A 21,724-nucleotide genomic window follows, 5' to 3' on the forward strand; every position below is an offset into this window, starting at 1 on the left:
AATGAAAATGAAATCAAGTGGATTTTTTAAAATAATAATATAACTACTTTGAAAGAAAAATTTTAAAGAACTTAAAACTAGAAGTATATACAATTGTTTAGAAAGTAGAAATTAAAAAGGTAATTGAAAATAGAACAGATAAAAAAGATAAAAGAAAGAGAATTTTAAAAGAAGGGAGAAAATAAAGCTTGAAAACAGTGTATAATGAATAATAGAAAAGCAAGTTGAAGCAGAATAGCAATCAGGTTGAGACATCTCTTAAAAATCTTTAAAAAAGGAGAAGAGAGGAAAACAATACATTTGAAACCTGTGTATAATCAATAACAGGAGATCAAAACCAAGAGAAATAAAAAAATGACATGATGTGGGTTTTTTAAAATAATAATAATAACAGTATTTTAAAAAGAAAAAATTTAAAAGGATTTAAACTGGGAGGATATATAATTGCTTAAAAAGTAAAATTTAAAAGGTAATAGAAAATAGAACAGGTAAAAAGAGATTTTAAAAAAAAGGGGGGTGTTCTCCTGGAGACTGTGTGCTCTTAATAAGTCTTTCTGTCTTCACCCTGTTTCCTGAACTCAGCTTGCTGTTTCCAGAGGCCCTTCATTGGTGCCCTCATCTGTGCTGCTCCCAGTGCCTGTCAGCAAGCAGATCGCGCCCCCTCCCAACACTGGGTTAGATCCAGCTCTCCTGCGCTATAGTTGGGCATGTCACTGACCCTTCTGATGCTGCAGTCAGATGTTGCAGACTGGCCACGTGTGCGGGCGGATCGCGCCGTCTCCCAGCACCAGGTCAGGTGCATCATTCCTGCTGGAAATGCGGGGGGGGGGGGAGGGGGAACGCACCGTCTCCAGGCGCCTGTCGCTCTGCAGCTCTGTGCTGCTGTACACTCCATGCCGCTGTGTGCTCTGCCTCAGGTATGCGCTCCATAGGCGGGCTCCAGGAAGATCACTGAACAGCCCTGCCCCTGCTCTGTGCCCAAACTCAGCTCGTTGTTTGTCTTGGCAGCATGAATTCTGTGACGTACTAGGGTGGAAGAATCCTATCTGCCTTGGACTGTAAACAAGTCACTGTCTGGCTTTTGAGGCTGCTGATCCCTTAGGTGTGGATTCAGGTTTTGCCCCCGCCCCAGCCTGGGTGTTAAGCCCCGAAGGATATAGCGGCTGTGCCTGAGCCCCTCCTTTCTTTGCCGAAAACCTTCGGTGGGTTTTCAGGGATGGGGGTATGCACCCTTCCCCCCAGGGCACATCAGCCATGTTGTTTTATGGAGGTCCCAGATTGTTCTGCCCTGTGCATCCACTCATCCACAGTGCGCAGCCCCCTGCAGTCCCCCAGGGCTGCCTCAGTGCAGCTGCCACCCTCCTCCGCCAGGCTCAGGCAGCCTGGCCTGGCCCCCAGCTGCCGGCTCGCAACTCAGGATGGGTGTGGCAGGGATCCTCTGTGCCTGTTTAACTTAGTTCTGTCGGTCAAGGTGTGCTCCATACAAATCCAAGCCTCAGAGGCTCCCCCTCTGTCTTGCTGGCCTCTCCGTTGGAGAGGGGGAGACCCAGCAAATGAGGGCTAGTCCTCCTTCGCTGCTCCCTCCCCCGTGGGACCGGTCCCACACTGTTTTGCCTTTTCTTCTTTTTTTTCCTTTTCTCCTACCAGATTTTTGGTGTCTTTGTCTTTTGAAGAGGATGATGTTCTGTCGGAGTTCCACAGGTGCTCTGGTTGGCTGAGTGGGTCCGTGGATGTGAGTCTTGGTGTATTTGTGGGAGAGGGTGAGCTACAAGCGTCCTACTACTCCGCCATCTTGGCCTCCTCCACACTTGGAACGTCTTAAGTGACATAAATAAAAAGACCAGAATGAGATTTGTTGTATCTCTTTTGTGGAAACATGCTCAAATATTTCTTTGGGTTAGTTTAGCCTTAGATGGTTGTTTCAAGTAAGGTAAACATTTGTTCCCATTTTCCTTGTGGCCCTGAGGTAATTATCAATAATGCCAATTTATACACTTAAAAGAATTCTAATTTACATAATAAATTATATGGTCTGACTAGTTTCAAGTTATCATCATATATTATATTAAAATACGAAGGAGAAATAGTAATGATTCTCAAAGTGGCAAAGGAGAAAGAGGAAGTAGAGGGAGAAGGAAAAAAGGACAGGAGAAAGAGGTGGAGGGAGGGACCTGGAAAAGCCAAATACAGATATATTATTTGTTTCTAAATATGTTTTTTACAATAAGTTTTTTTGAATAGTTCCAGCAAGTTTTAAAAAGTTATAATGTTATGATGTTTAAATCCAGTTGCTATTGTGGCATATTAAATAACTTATGTTCTCCTAGCATATCAAAATTTCATGCAAACTTTCAAAATATTTGTTTGGAGCTCAACAATGTATCCACCTTTAATTATATAACACATTCAATATCTGGTAATGTTTTGTCCATAGCTATTATTGTGTATACTCGAGCTTTGTCCATTTCTTTAAGGTTATGTAAACCAGTGAATGTTTTATTAAGAAATATTTTGAAAAGAACAATAACTTTTGTTTATTGGTTGAATTCTGTTTCTTTTTCTTAATGATTTGTACTTGTGTTTTTATTAAGTACTTCTTTCTTTTTCTTTCTTTTTCTTATTTTCTTATTTTTTATACTTGATGCTCCTATAATTTTTCTTTTTAATAATGTTTATTTAAGACTATGATCTCCCTATGACTATGTATTCAATATATTCCTGAAATAGTCTGAAAACTATCTTTTAATTAAAATATTCTAATGGAGTGGATCAAAAATTTAGAGTGAGTACATTTATAATACTCATGTGAGGTAATTTCTTCCCTAACCATCAAGTGTTTCCATAAAATTCAGCAGTAAATATAATTAACAGAGAATTGGAAAAAATATGTAAAACATACTGAATTTGATTATTCAGATTTTAATATGTCTGGTTTTAGCTCATTATTTTTATAAGAGCCAAATGGTTTTAGAATATAAGGGATTTGCCTCAATTCATGCAAATTATGTTAGAGCTGGTACTATAACCTACTTCAGTACCTCAACATATCTCATACAATGGATATCTGTCACAAATTTATTATATGTTTGTAAAAATATACCTTTATAAAAGTATCTACATTATATGCTGTTGTTTAAGGAATTTATACTAACAATTAAGAAAAAACTTCATATTTCATAATTCAATGTAGTTTTGACCCAATTTATTTCTTATCTCTGTAAGTCAGATTATGAGGGATTGAACTACCTTTCAAAGAATCTTTATGTATGCATTCTTTTTGTAGAAGTAATGATACCTCTATAGTACAAAATATGTAAGATACTGATAATATGTTGGAAAACAGGAAGTCCACAATTTGCATTCTTAATGGATAATATACCTGCTTCTGGTACTTTAACAGATTCTAGACTTGATGGAATCTACTCCTTAACATCAGGACCATTTCCTTGCCTACTCTCAGTCTTTGGCTGAGCCAGTTCCTGGGGCTCAGGTTGCAGGACAGGTTCCTCAAAATAACAAGATTATCAATTTAAGCTGAATAGCTTAAAATATAAATGTCTTTTAAAATATGTGAAACAAGCTCAAATTGATCAACATTCTGTAAAACAACTGGTCCATTGTATTAAAAAAATACCAGTGCCATGAAAGACAAAGAAAGATTGAAGAACTAGTCTAAACTAATGGAAATTAAATAGGCATGACTACTACATGTGATGCATGATACTGGACTGGACTCAATTTTTTAAACAGACTTTATTCTTTTAGAGCAGTTTCACGTTCACAACAGAATTGAGCAGAAAATAGAATTTGCACATAGCCCTCCCCACCCACTCATATATACTCCCCTACTCTCAACATCCCTCCTCAGTGTGGCATATTTGGTACAATTGATGAACCAGCACGGGCACATTACTATCAACCAAAGTCCATAGTTTACATTAGGGTTCACTCTTGATGTTATACATTCTATGGGCTTTGACAAATTCGTAATGACATGTAGCCACTAAAGTATCATACAGAATAATTTCATTGCCCTAAAAATCCCTTGTTCTCCATCTATTCATTCCTTGCTCCCTCCCTCTCCTCAAACCCCTGGAAACCATGATCTTTTCTTTGTTTCTGTAGCTGTGCCTTGTCCAGAATGTCACTTGGTTGGAATCGTATAGTTTGTAGCCTTTTCAGACTGGCTTCTTTCATTTAGTGATATTTCTTTTAAGTTTCTTCTATGCCTTTCATGGCTTGTTAGATCATTTCTTTTTTACTGTATATATTTTTTAATTTACATATATGTGCTGTTCATTGTTTCTAAGAACATTTAGAGCTTTAGATTTTTAAACTTACATAGTTATCAAAGAAATAAAGCCAACCACAAAATAAAAATTAACTCAAAAAGATGCATACACCCTGCTATTAACAGCAACATTATTTACAATTGCCTAGATATGGAAGTATCCCAAGTACACATCAATAGTTGGATAATGGAGATGCAGCATTTATATATGTAAGGGAATACAACTCACTCATAAAAAAGAAGGATATTTTGCCATTTGTGACCCTTCATTCACTTTTCTTTTCACTTCAAAAACCAGAATGTTTTAACTGACAGGGATATTTCCATTACATCAAAAACAAAAAAATACCTAGAAATAAACTTAACCAAGGAGATTACCTATACTCTGAAAACTGAAATGACACAAAGAAATGGAAAGATTTCCTGTGCTCTTGGATTGGAAGAATCAACACTATCAAAATGGCCACACTACCTAAAGCAATCCCCAGATCCAATGCAACCTCCATCAAAATACTTGCAACATTCCTCACAGAACTAGAACAAATAATTCCCAAATTTATAAGTAACCACAAAAGACCCCGAACAGCCAAAGCAAACTTTTGTAGGTCAGTCTCTCTCTCTCTCTCTCTCTTTCTGTCTTTCTCCTTTTTGTTCTCTTTTCTTATTGTTTGATGACTAGAGGTCTTTTAACATTTGTTGTAAAGCTGGTTTGGTAGTGCTGACTTCTTTTAGCTTTCATTTATCTGTGAAGCTTTTGATTTCTCCATCAAGTTTAAACAAGAGCCTTGCTGGATAAATTATTCTTGGTTGTAAGCTTCCCCCTTGTGTCACTTTTAATATATCATGCCACTGGCTTCTGGCCAGTAGAGTTTCTGCTGAAAAATCAGCTTATAACCTTATGGGAGTTCCCTCGTATGTTATTCATTGCTTTTCTCTTGCTGATTTTAATATTCTCTCCTTATCCTTAATTGTTGTCAATTTGATAACTATGTGCCTTGGTGTGTTCTTCTTTGGTTGATTCTGTGTGGTACTCTCTGCACTTCCTGGACTTGGGTGACAGTTTCCTTTCCCAAGTTGGGGAAGTTTTCAGTTATTATCTCTCCCAAAATTTTCTCAGGTCCTTTCTCTCTCTTTTCTCTTTCTGGGACCCCTGTAATGCGAATATTAGAGCACTTCAAGTTGTCCCAGAGTTCTCTTTAAACTATCCTCATTCCTTTTTATTCCTTTTTCTTTTTTTCTGTTCTGCAGTAGTGATTTCCACTAATCTATCTTCTAGCTCACTGACCCATTATTCTGCCTCATTTATTCTATTCTTGGTTCCTTCTAGTGTATTGTTCATTTCAGTGATTTTATTCTTCAACTCTGTTTGGGTATTCTTTATTTTTTACAACTCTGCTAAAAACTTTACTCTGTGCATCTATACACCTCTTGAGTTCTCTGACATATTGGCCATCATTACTTTAAACCCTTTCTCAGATAAATTGCCTGTCTCCTCATCACTTATTTCTTCTTCTGGGATTTAACCTTGTGCCTTGTCCTGGGAGATATTCCTCTGCTGCCTCATGTTGTCTATCTTTCTATTTGTATTTTTAGGTAGGTTAGTTATATTTCTCGATGTTGGAGAGGTGGCCCTCTGTGGGAGATGTCCTATACATCCCAGCAGTACACTCCTCTCTTAGGACCCATGAGTCAGGGTCCAGGCGGTCCCAGTGTAGATTCTGTACTGTGTTTGTGGCATCCTTCCACAGGTTTTGGAGTTGTTGTTTTCTTATTTCTAATATCTGCCCCTGGTGGATGAGGCTGGACTAGAGGCTTATGCAGGTGTCCTGGCAGGAGGAGCCTGCCCACTGCTGGGTGAAGCTTGGTCCTGGACCTCTGGTGGGTAGGGCCCTGTAGAGGCCTTTGTGGCATAGGAAGTCTGATGATGGGTGGGGCTGTGTTCCCACCCTGTATGTTGTTTGGCCTGAGGCTTCCCTACAGGCTGTTGGGTGGGGCTAGGTCTTGGTGCTAATGATCCAATCAAGATGTCAGCCTCCAGGAAAGCTCATGTAGATGAACACTCCCAGAATATCTGCCACCAGCATTTATGTCCCCTGGGTAAGCTGTAGCCATCTCTTATGTCCCCAGGAGACCCTCCAAAACCATCAGGCAGGCCTGGCCCAGGTTCCTATGAAATCACTGCCTCTGCCTTTGGTCCTGGCACACGTGAGATTGTGTGTTCACTTCCCAAGAGAGTGAAGTCACTGTTTCCCCCAGTTCCATGGGGCTTCTTGCGCTAAGCCCCATTGGCCTTCAAAACCAGATGTCCTGGGGTCTCCTACTCCCAGTGCCAGAACCCTGGGCTGTAGAGCCTGACATGGGGCTTAGAACTCTCACTCCTGTGGGAGGGCCTCTACAACTTAATTATTCTTCAGCTTGTGGGCTGCCAAGCTGGGGGATATGGAGCCCAATTATATCAAGAGCACTCCCCTCTTACTGTCCTGCTGTGGTTCTCTTTATGTTTCCAGTTGAAGGCGATCTTTGCTAGGTTCCAGGCTTTTTTTCTTTTTTTCAATCGTTGTCTATCAATCAGTTGTGGTTTCATTGTAGTCATGGGGAGAGCCGAGCACGTGGTCCTACCACTCCACCATCTTGACTGGAACTCCTCTGGACTGGACTCTAGATCAGAAAAAACTATATAAAGGAAATCATTGGTACAACTGGAAAAATATGAATATAGACTATATATTAAATTTCACTTTTCAGTGTTAAACTACCTGAATAAAATGTGTAATAGTTATCCAAGAGGATGTATTTTTCTTTGTTTTTAGGATACATAGTGAAGTACTTAAGGTAAGTGGTATCTGAAACTTAATCTAAACAATTCAGTGTTGGTAATAAACATAATATTGATAAGTGTGTATACACACACACACGTACCTTGAATCAAAGCTGCTCCTTCATCTTCTTTCTCTTGACAGGGTATCATATCCTGACTTTCAGTTGGTGGTTCCTCTTGTTGAGGTTGTTTATCACTGGGCTGCTGGGTCTAGGTGGGTGGATGTCTCTGTGCAAATAAAATTATTGGTGTTAAGACATGACAATAACATACATATACAAAATATACATATGCATCTAATAGTAAATATGTCTAAAGACATTTTTTCAATACAATTCTATATACTTATTAAAGTTACTCCAAGAAAAGAGTTACCCTAAAAAACTTGGAAAACTATTTTAATCTACACTGGAATAGATGTATGCAATCTGTTGTTAATAAGCATGAGAAAGAAGACATATGGCATATTTCTGGGGAACATAACAACATACCTATGCAGGTAACACCAGAATGTAATTCTCCAGATCAATTGTTCCTTCATAAGAATCAATTATTTCCATTTATAAGCATGGAACATCTTTATTAATATATCAATACTAGTTCAACAGCATTTTCTCAAAAATTAATTCCTGCTGATAGAATATATCAATCAAATGTTAAATTCATTACAACCACAGGTCCAACCAGATGCAAAGAACCTTGATAATTTTTCCCCCTAGATTTGGATCTTGATCTTACTTTTCCATTCATATTTCACAATGAAATTAGAAAACTGTGACTAGGAAAATGCACTTAAGAGTGCATCATTTGACAACTTCTATGGTCAAATTACATGACATTAAATATTTTTAAACTTTGAAAATATCTTCAAAATAAGTCCCAAGGCAATCATGAGTTTTTATGCTTTCCATTCACACCAAATATTGCTGCTTATAAGACCACTTATGTCATGGCCAAGCTAACAAAGCCAACAAGGCACAAAGTTGAAGACTCAGGACTTTTCTGATGAGATTTGGTTTCACAACTGGATTCCCCTTCATGATAACATTTAGGAAAACACCATTAGAAAATTAAAACCCAAGTGACTACTTCTTCTGGAACAGTCTCATTTACCAGACCCTTTGGCTTTGTAATAAAAAATTTTGCCCAAAAACATAGACAGGCTCAACCCTTTACATATTGCCTATGGCTGTTTTTGCACTACAATGGCAGAGGTGACTAGCTGTGATACAGTCAACTTTACTGTGAGTTATGGGCCCAATTCTCCCTTGGCACTCTGCTCAGTGCACTACAAATCTTGGGACACAGTTAAAATCCCAGTTTTCTCTGTTTCTAGGCCCTTTTTTGACCACCCAACCCATCCCCTGCCCAGGACCCCACTGTGGATGGACAATTCTGTGCTCTGTCGGCAGTTCCAATAGTCTCTAAGACTCAAAGCCCTCAAACAATGCCCCCCAAACTCACCCCATCTTCACCTGATTCTCTGCCCTTTGCTGCCCACAGTCCTCCCTTTCCCACCACCACATGGAAGCCAAGGTGGCCAAGACACCTGTGAGAAGGATGACGACCTCGAGGACCATCTTCATTGGAGGCCACAGATCTCATCTCCTGACCCGCTGGCTCCCCCTCACACACAGAGACACACTTAAACACCTGAGAGGAATGATATGTGGATATACTAGTTACTAGTTCAGTCTCAGCCAGTCAGAAAGAATGAAGACTGCAGGAAGATCTCCCTCTACACAGTTTTGCACACAGAACACTGACAGCAAGACACACGTGCAGCAACAGAAGTGCAGAGCAATAGGAATGTGCAGAGTTGGGCGTGTGCAGCATAGGCTGTTTTTCCTGCCTCAGTAGAGAGGGTAACCACAGGTGCTCTTGGCAGTCTTAATTTTCCTTCCTAAACTCTCTGGCATCTTAGCTCAGAATTATTTATATTTGAGGTAAAATTACATCCTGCATGCAATGCAACTCTCACACATCTCATAAAATAAGAGCAGAGTAGGGAGATAACTATAGCAGAACAATTTATAACATGGGTTACAGTCCAGCTCTAGCACAGCTCTCCATAGGATGCCAAGAAAACAAGAGGCCACATATGCCTGCTAACCTGTTTTCCTAAGAGTTCCAGTCTGTATTAATTAACTTTTGATTGTACAAACATAGTTATCTGAAATTTAATGAGAAGGTTTGAAGATGAAACTTACATTCCATCATATAGTTTTATAGCAACATGTATTAATAATTGTGAATTTTTTGAGGGTATTTTGTATCCCAGACTATGTTGATTTGAAATAGATTGCCAGATATTTCCCCACCAAAGATGGGTTTATTTGGGATCAGCAGAGAATTGTAATTCAGGGTCTATAACCATGGTGAGCCACATGCAAGCCTCTGCATGGCAGCGGAAGGAGAATACTTTTATAGAGAGGAAAAGAAGTGGGAGGGCTATAGTAAAGAAAAAGTCCATGGCTTTTCATTGGCTGAGTCCTTGTCGGGAAAGAAGGGCACTCTTTCTTCTTCCTATGGACCTTGTTATTTTCACAGAGCATTAGAGCACCCCCTCTGGTTTCCTAACTCTATTTAATTGAGGTTACTCTTTATTAAGTTTACATTTCCCACTTTGGATCAAGATCTTTCTCCAAAAGCATCATTGGTCAAGAGTCAAGTTTCCTAGTTTCAACAGCTTTATTTTTTATCCCTTAATGTCAGGAAAGACCTTTCCTGGGTACAGTGTCTCATGTCAGAGGGAATGTGCACAGATTGGAGATCTATAAGGTTATATTAGAGTAACAAGGAGAGGTAGGAGGGAAAACTCTCAGGCACATATTTTTTTAACTAAAGTGAATATGTTATCAATAACATAGACATTGGCCATCATCTGAAACATTATGCTATCATCAAAGGCTTAGCAACAAACTTCCAACAGGCCTGGCCTGGATACCATGGAAAAGCTGTCCTATCACATGTAATCTGCTTCAATTCCAGGAAATCTTTACTTTACCTAGATTGTGTTCAGGTCCAGTCACAATTTGGTAATTTCTTAAGATTTCTACATGAATCAAGGACTCTATTCCTTGGAATTTGACATCACAAAGGTAGTTAACAGTAACTCATAGAAGTCTTTCCAGTAAGGTTGAAGAGAGTTCTCCTGGAAGAGTCTTTTCCAATAGACAAAATCTCCAGGTTGCAAGGTATGATGTTGAAGGTCTTCATCTCCTGAGAGAACATTGTGAAAAGATTGTGCTACAAAAGCATGATTATTTTTAATACAAGCAACTAGGCCTTTACAATATTGGAGCATCTCTCTTTTCATCAGTTGTGGATCAAAAGAAGTAGAAGTCAAGTGTATTGGGTATCCTGTGACTGTCTCAAAAGGTGACAGTTTATGAGTTCCAAAAAGGGTGTGGATCTGAGATTTAGAAGGACCAACAGCAATGCTTTTGGCCAAGGTATTTGGAGAGCCTGTACAAATTTTGCTAATCAGGTTCTTAATAATTTCTTTAGTGTGGTCAGCTAAACCAGAGAATTGATGGTGGTAAGGATACCAAGTCTAAACACATTCTGCTTGCCACACAACAGGCCAATGAATCAGAAGATGAGGTGTTGGGGCAAGAAATAATAACTTTATTCTGAAAGCCAGCAGACTGAGAAGATGGCAGACTAATGTCCTGGAGAACCATCTTCCCCAAGTCATAATTCAAGCTTCTTTTATACTAAGAAGTGGAGGGGTTATGGTTGATTGTTGCAAACTTCTTGGTGTAGAAATCCTTTGTCCTTGCAGCTGTCCACATGGGTCAGGTCATGGTGTCTCTGTAAATCTCCAACAAAACAAATGTTATTTTCTCTTCTGTAGTTTTTTATCTTTGTATGAATGGAAAAGTGCTAATACCCTTAAAGGTCAGAGCCTTGAGAATAGGCTATCCTGTATATTTCAGGCTCCAGACAACATTCCTTTACAAAAGGTATAGAACCAGCCCAGGAAATAGAGCATAGGGTTAAAGCCAAAGGAACAGATCTAATATGGAGTCAGATTTGTTCTTTTCTATTACAATTTCACACTGTTAATGTCCATTCCACAATCATATGGGAAAAGGGGCAACAACTGTACTGGCTACTTCCTGCTGAACAAGGAAAATGAGGAGGTGATCATGGAATGGAATTGATCAGCCTTGGACGGGGAACATTCCTTAAATCTTTAGTCAGTCGTACAATCCTCTTTTCTTCTTTATCTACAACTACATGAACCTGATGAAACCTCTTAGTACTTTGTTGAACTTGGGATTTTGGGTTCCTTTTCCCAATACATGTCAATTGATTTTATTTTTGAGACTGTATCATAATTACACTAGATTCCCTGTGTTCTTTACTTGGACAAGATTAAACAAATAAGTTGACCTTTACCAGCTACAATTAAATTATAATCTCAATACTTACCTTTTTTTTAAAAGAGTAACCTTAAGTCTTCTAAGGGTTCACAAACCCATCACTCCCCAGGCCTCTCAGGAGTTGAGTCATTTTCTGATGATGGTGGTGCTGCTTTAATCCACCTGTGATGAATACATGGCTTTACCCCCAGCTAACTCGACAGACAAGTGCCCTGTAAATAATACCACATATGGTCCTGTCCACCTTGCAGTCAACTGATATGCAGGAACTTGTTTACTCCAGGTTTTAAGCAGGACTTGGTCTCCAGGTTGGAAAAGATGTAAGACTAATTCAATTGGATAGGCAAACTTGTTGTAAGCAAACTCATGAACAGAGTTTAGCACAGTGCCCCAATTTTTAACATAATAGGAAACTGCTAGGTATTTTAGAACATTTATAGATTCTCCAGCTTGGGGAGACACCTGTAATGGCCTACCACACAATATTACACAGGGACTTAATTTAGGCCTGCTTCTGGGAACCACGCTTATACATAGCAGGGCAGCTGGCAAGGCCTTATCCCAAGTTAAATTAGTCTCTTGATAGATTTTAGCAATATTCCTTTTTAATGTATTTTCTCAGTTTTCCCTATGGATTGTGGTCTCCAGGATGAATGTAGTTTCCAGGCAATTTGCAAAATTTTACATACTTGTTGGGTTATGCTAGAGACTAAAGCAGCCCATTATCACTTTGAAGAGTATTAGGCAGTCCAAATAAGTGGATAATTTCTTTAAAGAGAGCTTTAACCACTTCGGAGGCTTTTTCTATCTGTGTGGGATATGCCTCCACCCATCCTGAAAAAGTATCCACAAACACTAGCAGATATCTGAAATGTCCTGTGGCTCAAGGCATTTTAGTAAAGTCTATTTACAAGAAACTGATATAAACATATGCAAAGATAATTAAAATAGTTAATTAATTAATATAGTTAAAAAGGCAGCTAGATATGAGCAGAGAAAGTGGGGCACAGGCCAAATATTAGGAAATCACACATCTTGTGAACAACAGGAGACTTGAGCAGACAGAGGAAAGCAGGAACCTCCAGACTGATAAGAAAAACACATTTTGAGGTGACAAGTTTCCTGGAGACAGACAATGATAGGTGGGAAAAGGCAGTAATCTCTGGCATCTGAATGTAACATTTTGCTCATTATGCTCTCATTACAAAACAATTAGCCTTGCATATGCAAATCAATAAATATGATATACCACATCAATAAGAGAATGGACAGAATCACATGATATTTCAATAGATGCAGAAAAAGCATTTAACAAAATTCAACACCCACTTATGATAAAAATCGTAACCAAAGTGTGTATAGAGGAAACATATCTCAACATAATAAAAGCTATTTATGACAAACCTACAGCCAGCATAATACTCAATGGTGAAATGCTGAAAGACTTCCCACTAAAATCCAGAACAAGGCAAGGATGTCAACTCTAACCACTTCTATTCAATATATTATTGGAAGTCTTAAGCATAGCAATGAAACAAGAAAAAGAAAAGAGATCTAAATTGGAAGAGAAGAGGTAAAATTGTTACTATATGTGGATAACATGACACTATATATAGAAAAACCTAAAGGCTCCACACAAAAACTACTAGAGCTAATAAAAGAACTGGGCAAGGTACCAGGATACAAGACTAACAAGAGAATAGCTGCAATTCTTTACACTAAAAATGAAATATCAGAAATGGAAAATAAAGAAACAAACACTTTTACAATTGCAACCAAAAAAATAAATAAAATACAATAATCTGAGCAAAGAAGTGATTTATATGTGGAGAAGAACAAAACATTGACTAAGGAAATAAAGACATGACATAAAGAAATGGAAAATGAGGGTCAGAGAGATGGTTTTCCTTAAGGTACCATAGCCATATAGGGAATAGGACAAATGGGCACCATGTGCCACCAGACTGGCATTTTACTGTCGTTGGATTTCCCCCTGGCTTTAGGAAAAGCATAGAGAGAGGAGTAGGTGAAAGCAAGACCCAGGGAGTCTAGGAAACAAATCTATGGTTGAATGAAAGAGGTGGAGGCTAAGACAGAGGAGAGAAAGGGGGCAGAGAGAAAATCAGAATAAAATAATCAAATACACATAGAGGCATTCAATAAATATTTGTTGAATTTGGGAGTAAATTAATGAATCAATAAGGACCCAAATGGAGGAAAGAGAAGGAGAGTAGGGGAAGAGTCATAAGAAAAGAAAAAATAGGAAAGATAAAAGTAGGAAAGTAATAGAGAACAAAGGTGTAGCGGTAGTGGTGGAGTTATTAGGAGAACAGAAATTTTGGGAAAGAGAAAGATCAAAGCCAGAAGGAAAAGGGACAGGTAGAGATAAGAACAGGGAGAAGAGGACTGATCCAGAAAAATGGAGGACAAGAGGATGATGGGAAATACAGAAGAACTGGGAAAGAGACTGAGATGAGAGAAAGAGAATGAAAGAAGAGGAGGAGAGAAGGAGAGCAAGAGAGAGAGACTGAGTCACAGGTTAGAGGTAGAGTCAGAGACAGATAGACAGAGGGACACAAAAGAGACATAAGGAGAGATCAATGAGCACGGAGGAATATACAAAGACTCAGAAAACTGAAAGCAAGAGAGGGGAGAATCCAGCAGGTGTAGAGTCAGTCAGGTACAAAGATAAAGGAGAAATGCTGTCAGAGATCATGGGGGTTGGGGAGAACAATAAGGAAGAGTTATGGGAAGAGGAAGTTGGCTCTACTAAGGGAGAGGAGAGTGAGACTGAGTGAAGGGACAAGGGAGTAGAGACAAGATCAAAGGATTGAGACAGTGAGGTGGTTAAGGTAGGTTGGGGATTGGGATGAGGGAGGTCTGAGAAATACAAAGAAAAGGAGAGCTAGAGAGAGCAAGAGGGGGAAATAGATGAAAAGAAGATGGCAAACTGCAAGACATGGAAGCAACCGAAATGTCCATCGACAGATGACTGGGTAATAGGATATTTATACACCACATATTTATACACTAGTATATTATGGAATACTACTCAGGCATGAAAAAGAATAAAATAATTGCAGCAACATGGTTGGACCTAGAGATTGACATTCTAAGTGAAGTAAGCCAGAAAGAGAAAGAAAAATACCATATGATATCACACATATGTGGAATCTTTAAAAAAAGGAAAAAAAGGACACTATGAACTCACCTACAAAACGAAAACAGACTCGCAGACGTAGTAAACAATCTTATGCTTACCAGGGAAAGGGGGTGAAAAGGGATAACTTTGGGAGTTTGAGATTTACAAATGTTAGCTACTATATATAAAAACAGATTTAAAAAAATTTTCTGCTGTATAGCACAGGGAACTATGTTCAAGATCTTATAATAACCTTTAATGAAAATGAATACAAAAATGAATATATGTATGTATATTCATGACTGGGGCATTGTGCTGTACACCAGAAATTGACAGATTGTAACTGACTGTACTTCAATTTAAAAAGAAAAGAAAGAAAAAGGGCAAACTGGAGATCCAGCATCAGAGGGTGAGAAAAGATATGGGACAGGACAATGGGACAGAGGTGGAGGAATGTGGGAAGACTAAGGCTCTGCCACCACCAGGAAAGCTACTGAGTAGAACCTAACAGCACCTCTAACATATAGGGCCTTATGTTGTGGGGGACAAGCGAGCAGGAGGAACTGGTGGCCGTGTCATCAATATGGCAACCTCCTTTACCTCTTACAGAACAATACCCCTCCCTTCTAGATCTCACAGAGCAAGCACCCTCCCCTTAACTCACAAAGCAATCTCTTCCTCTTCTTCCACCCCAGAGCATCCTCCCTCCAACTCTCACAGGCTGTCATAGGAGCATAGGTCGGTACAGGGGGTAGGGAGTGTAGTTCCTGAAACTGGGAAAGGCCAAGCGGTGTTGAAAGGACTAAATGAAACTCATATTAAGACTGTAGGACAGTGCCTGGCACATAGTAAGTTTTCAATGAATGTTAGCTTTTCTCATTTCAATTCCAGCTCCCCAACTCCCTGTTGCACATCTTGGAAAGTAACTTATCTTCTTTGGGTCTCAGCTTTCATCAGCTGTCAAATGTAAGGAATTTGCCTCTAACTCATATGGTAGGTAGTGAATTGGATTTGATGCCTACTTCATATCTAGAGATACGAGTTTCCCTTCCCCTGCCTGCTTGCAAAGGCTCAAGATCGTGGAGCTGAGCCTGCAGAACACAGATAAAGCCCCCAGCGTTTATCACATTTAGGGTCTGACCACTCCCCAAGCTGAGACCAGGGTGTGGGAGAGAAGAGGAGTTCCTTTCTAGAATCATGTCTGAGCATCTGGCTGGGGCTATTGGTGGTGAAGCAGGGTGGATGTCCCAGGGAGAGGCAGGCAAGGCAGATGGCCAGGTTCCAGGCTCCTGCAAATTCCTTTCCCCAGCATTAACAATAATAATGACAGCAAAATTGGGGTATGTAATGTGAAGGAAAACCTCCAAGATTGGAAGCAAAGTCTAGTCCTGCCTTGGGATGATGGTGAGTCCCCCCCACCAGGTTATAAACAGAAGTTCTATATATACATCGTCTCTAAGGGACTTTTAGCCATGATATTCTCAGAGACCTGGGAAAACATAGACCACTTCTTGGAATTTGTTGAATTATCAAATTCTTTCAAGCTTCAGTTTCAATTTATCTGTTCTGATACTCTTTTCCTGGAATTTGCCCTGCCTCACCCTGCCTGCCCAACTTAATGACCCATAACCTTGTAGTCTAGTTACCTTGAGCTCTGTTTCCATGCTACCTCACTACCTATCATGAGATTGGAGTGAGCAAAATTGAATCAAGTGAGTATTTTAGGCAATTTAGGGTACTAAGAGCACAGCCTCTGGAGCCAGACTACTTGCATTTGAATCCTGTCTCCACCACTGACTAGCTCTGGACCTTAGAAAAATCATGTCTCTGTTCTATGTCTTATATCTTTAAAATATAGTAATAACAAGGACAGTCTTGTTCAATATTGAAGATTCAGTAAGATAATCTATGTAAAGTATACAGAAGAGTGCCTATCCCAGAGTAAATACTGAAAAAATGTTATCTACTATTTTCATATTCTACATTTTATTTGTAGGGAAAGTGAAGATACAGCCAAGGGAAGTAACATCATGAATACACCAGACCAGGTCTGTTACCCTGATTCTTGTCTCAATCCTAATTCTTCTCCTTATTCTGTTACAAATTACTATGTGACCTTGGGCTTTTGAACTTTCCCACTCTGGGCCTCAGTTTCTCCACAGACATTCGACTAGATAATTTCATAGGTTCCATCAGATTTTAACAAACTCACAGAGGTCTCACCACTGTGCCCGACCCCTCTGTAAATGCTTCACGTACATTGATTTATTTAATCCTCATGACAACCCTGTGAGGTATATACTAATATCAACTTTATTTCAAAGATGAGCAAACTGAGGCCCCAAAAGATTAAGTAACCTGTTCAGGTCACAGAGTTGGTAAGTAGCAGCAACAGGATTTGAACCTAATTAATCTGGTTCCAGAGCCTCCTAACTTAACCACTATGGATCTATGATTCAAATATTACTACATATTCTCCTGACTGAGAGCCTGACCCCAGACATCAATCCACTCTGCTGCACTAACAGGTCCCTTTCTGGGACATTTGATTTTGAACTGTGACCAGTGCCTTTACCAAAGAAACAAATTTCTAACTGAAGTGGAATTTCAGGCACTGAGGAACATTCATTCATTTGTTCATTCATTCATTCTACCATTTAACAACTTATGCAATCATTGTGTAGCAGTCTTTACTAGGGGTCTTCTTAAAACAATGCTTTCACCCCAAAAGATAACTTATTGGACCAAGTGACACCATTACTACAAGATTTTCCCTACACCTTAAAATCCTCTCTGATGTCAACAGCCAATCTGCAGTTCCAGAGATCAGAGGGGCCAACACAATTCTACCCGAGAAGAGAGCCGGAAACACTCATTGCAGTGTTCTTTGCCCCCTCTCTCCCCTTTGTGGCCTGCTTTGCAATAATCAATTAAGTCTGGAGGAGATGTGGTCACTTCTCTTCAGGAGTTGGAATCATCAGGCTTTACTTCCCTTCCTAGCACCCTCTCCCCATCACGGAAGAATCACAGAGTCTTTTAGATACCTGGAATCAAAATCAGAAATTCTTAGAGATGGAAACATTTACAAGACCACGAAATCAAACTTAGAAGAGGTTGTTGAAATCATAGGCAAAGCCCTTTTCCTCAGAGTGTGAAGGACTTGCCTAGGGTCTCACACTGTGAGAATACAAATCTATTGAGTTTCAGCATTGGGCCCTTTTAGTGACACAACATTCTTCTCCTACCTTCTCCCTTTGTTTTTGCTAATTACTCATCTCTCAATTCCTTCAAATCTCTCCCTACCCAATTCATCATTCCCATCATCCCCACATTCACTTATTTTTCTATTCCTACCTCTGGCCCCCTGGGCTCCGACCCATTGAGCAGTGCTGTCAGCTGAGCAGAGAGAAGGAGTCAAAGTGAGGGAGGAATGGAGAATTGCCAGAAGAAATATCAAGACATCTTCCTGGGGGACACAGAAGGAAAGGAAGAGACAGAAATACAGAGACTGAGATACAGAGTAGAAAGAAAGAGATGGAAAGGAGAGAGATTTAGAGGAAAAGATACATAAAGAACTCAGACAAAGGAAAAATAAGAGAAAGCTATAGTGTCAGAGAGCAATGAAGTGAGCCATCTTGAAAACTAAAAAAGAGAGGAAACAAGGAGGAAAAAGACAAAGGAAAGCTGTAAACAGGGAAAGACAGAAAGAGACATAGCAGGGGGAAAAGAAAATAAGAGTGACAGATTCTAAGCAACAGATTAAAGTCAGATCTAGTCAGGCTGGAGAGCCAGCCTATACAGCTTTGAGGTAGGCAAGCAGACCAAGAAAGAGGGCACCAGACTGAAAGCAGTTCTTACCTGTTGCCCTGCACTGAGGACGAACGAACGACGGGTGGGTGGGTACTGTGGTCAGGACCTGGCTTTTATCCCTTCCCCCTTGGCTCAGCTCCACCCACTCTGCCTTCTGCTGGCCTGGCCCTGCGTTGGCCCCAAAGGTATCTCAGGCCCTTGCTAGAGATAAAACCCAATGTAGTCCCCTCTTGCCTCCTCCCTCACCCAGCAATGGCTGTCTTCTTTCTATTTTCTTTCTCTTCTCCCTCTAGAGTAGGAAGAGCTTTCTGGGCTTTGGAATCAGACCATCCCTATATGGCTAGGGTACCTTAAGGAAAACCATCTCTCTGACCCTCATTTTCCTCAACTGTAAAAGGAGGGCAATAAAATTCAGAACAACTGTAGCACAACAGGGAGGGGCTCTGTAACCATCTGCTTCCATACACGACATCTAGGTCATTGTAACAGTTCAGTAACATGTACATAAAGCACTTAACAGTACCTGGTCAATGTTGACTGAGTGCTTATTACTATGCTCAGACCTTTCATTAAGTGCTTTATGGATTAATTTGGCTCATCCTTGTAAGGACCTTATGAAATAGGCACTACCATCCCCACATTAAAGATGAAGAAACTGGGGCTCAAAGAGGTGAAGTAACTAATTGATAATTACCCAGCTTGTAAGTATGGAGCCTATCTATTACCCCAGGCAACCTGGTTCCAGAATCTATACTCTTTAAGCACTATTCTCCCTTTCAGAATATACAGTTAAAATTTTGAAGTTCTCTATTTCCTCTCTTCTATTACCCTCTCCTTATTCTCTTTTAATTTTCTCCTATCTTCTCCTTCCCTTCTCAATCCTAGGGCAGTGGGACTATGTCATAACCAGGCAGTTACATCTGTATACCAGATTATCATCATTAATATCATACTTACATAAACGGGATCATTCTAATCTACAATTTCCTTTTTTCCCATTTGACCACATGTTAATATGCCATGTATGTCTTTCCATATAAATTCTTTCTGTTTAGTTGAATCATAATATTCCAGAATCTGAATGCTACCATAATTTATTCAAACATTCCCTTATTGATGGAAATTTGGTTACTTCCATGTTATTTCCCCCTTCCACTATGAATAATATTGCAATAAATATGTTTGGTCATATGTGAGAATATTTTTATGTAGTAGCAGCCTAAAAAACAATTCCTGGGTCAAAGGGTATATAGACATTTACATTTTTGATACTGCCAATTTACCCTATGCATATGGTATACAGCCCCAATAATGGTGCATAAGAGTGTGTGTGTGTGTATCTGTTCTCTCATCAACTTGCCAACACCATTTGTGAAAAAATAATAAATTAACTGAAGTATACTTGATTTACAATATTGTATTACTTTCAGGTATACAACATAGTGATTTGATATTCTTATAGACCATGCTTCATATAAACTTACTATAAAATATTGGCTATATTCCATATGCTGTACATTAAATCCTCATATCTTATTTGTTTTACATCTAGGAGTTTGTTCTTCTTAATCCCCTTTCTGTGTCTTACCCCCACCACACCCCTCTCTCCACTAGCAACCACTAGTCTGTTCTCTATATCTGTCAATTTCTATTTTGTTATATTCATTCATTTGTTTTATTTTTTTATATTTCACATATAAGTGAAAACCTACAGTATTTGTCATTCTTTGTCTAACTTATTCCACTTAACGTAACACCCTCTAGGTTCACCCACGTTGTTGCAAATGGCAATAGTCATCCTTTTTATGGCTGAGTAATATTCCATGGTATATGTATACCACAACTTCTTTATCTGTTCATTTGTTAATAGACACTAGGTTGCTTCCTTATCTTGGATATTGTAAATAATGCTGTTATGAATATTGGAGTAAATATATCTTTTCAAATTAATGTTTTCCTTCTCTTTGGATATATATATAACTAGGAAGGGAATTGCTGGATCATAAGCAGTTCTACTTTTAATTTTTTTGAGGAACCTCCATACTGTTTTCCATAGTGGCTACACCAATTTATATTCCCACCAACTGTGTACTAAGGTTCCCTTTTCTCAACATCCTCAGCAACATTTGTTATTTCTTATCTTTTTAAAGATAGCCATTCTGAGAGGTGTGAGGTGATATCTAATTGTGATTTTAATTTGTATATCCCAGATGATTAGTGATGGTTGAGCATGTTTTCACATCCCTATTGGAAACCTTTATGTCTTTGGAAAAATGCCTATTCAGTTCCTCTGCTCATTTTTTTTTTTACATTTATTGAGTTATAGTCATTTTACAAGGTTGTGTCAAATTCCAGTGTACAGCACAATTTTTCAGTTATACATGAACATACATATATTCATTGTCACATTTTTTTTCACTGTGAGCTACGATAAGATCTTGTATATATTTCCCTGTGCTATACACTATAATCTTGTTTATCTATTCTCCATATGCCTGTCAGTATCTACAAATTTTGAACTCCCAGTCTGTCTCTTCCCACCCCCTGCCCCCTTGGCAACCACAAGTTTGTATTCTATGACTATGATTCTGTTTCTGATTTGTATTTATGTTCATTTTTTTTTAGATTCCACATGTGAGTGATCTCATATGGTATTTTTCTTTCTCTTTCTGGCTTACTTCACTTAGAATGACATTCTCCAAGGACACCCATGTTGCTGCAAATGGTGTTATGTTGTCATTTTTATGGCTGAATAGTATTCCATTGTATAAATATACCACCACTTCTTTATCCAGTCATTTGTCGATGGACATGTAGGCTCTTTCCATGTCTTGGCTATTGTAAATAGTGCTGCTATGAAAACTGGGGTGCAGGTGTCTTTTTGAAGTAGGGTTCCTTCTGGATAGACGCCCAGGAGCGGGATGACTGGGTCATATGGTAAGTCTATTTCTAGACTTTTGAGGAATCTCCATAGTGTTTTCCACAGTGGCTGCACCAAACTGCGTTCCCACCAGCAGTGTAGGAGGGTTCCCTTTTCTCCACAGCCTCTCTGGCGTTTGTCATCTGTGGACTTTTGAATGATGGCCATTCTGACTGGTGTGAGGTGATACCTCATTGTAGTTTTGATTTGCATTTCTCTGATAAAGAGTGATATTGAGCATTTTTTGATGTGCCTATTGATCATTTGTATTTCTTCCTTGGAGAATTGCTTGTTTAGGTCTTCTGTCCACTTTTGGATTGGGTTGTTTGTTTTCTTCTTATTATGTCGAATG

At 39.2% G+C, this 21,724-nt stretch overlaps 1 long non-coding RNA gene across 1 annotated transcript; it reads right to left on the minus strand.

Annotated features, from left to right (window-relative positions):
• Positions 1–3,660: 3,660 nt before the first annotated feature.
• On the minus strand, positions 3,661–18,974 carry LOC141576268 (uncharacterized). The gene is made up of 5 exons (XR_012504576.1): positions 18,501–18,974; positions 11,550–11,662; positions 10,117–10,933; positions 7,211–7,337; positions 3,661–6,964 (listed from the first exon to the last, which is right to left on the minus strand). It is a non-coding gene; the product is annotated as an uncharacterized LOC141576268 (long non-coding RNA).
• Between the last annotated feature and the right edge of the window lie 2,750 nt (positions 18,975–21,724).

The sequence above is a fragment of the Camelus bactrianus genome, chromosome X, assembly GCF_048773025.1.
Source record: "Camelus bactrianus isolate YW-2024 breed Bactrian camel chromosome X, ASM4877302v1, whole genome shotgun sequence".
NCBI classification, from domain to species: domain Eukaryota; kingdom Metazoa; phylum Chordata; class Mammalia; order Artiodactyla; family Camelidae; genus Camelus; species Camelus bactrianus.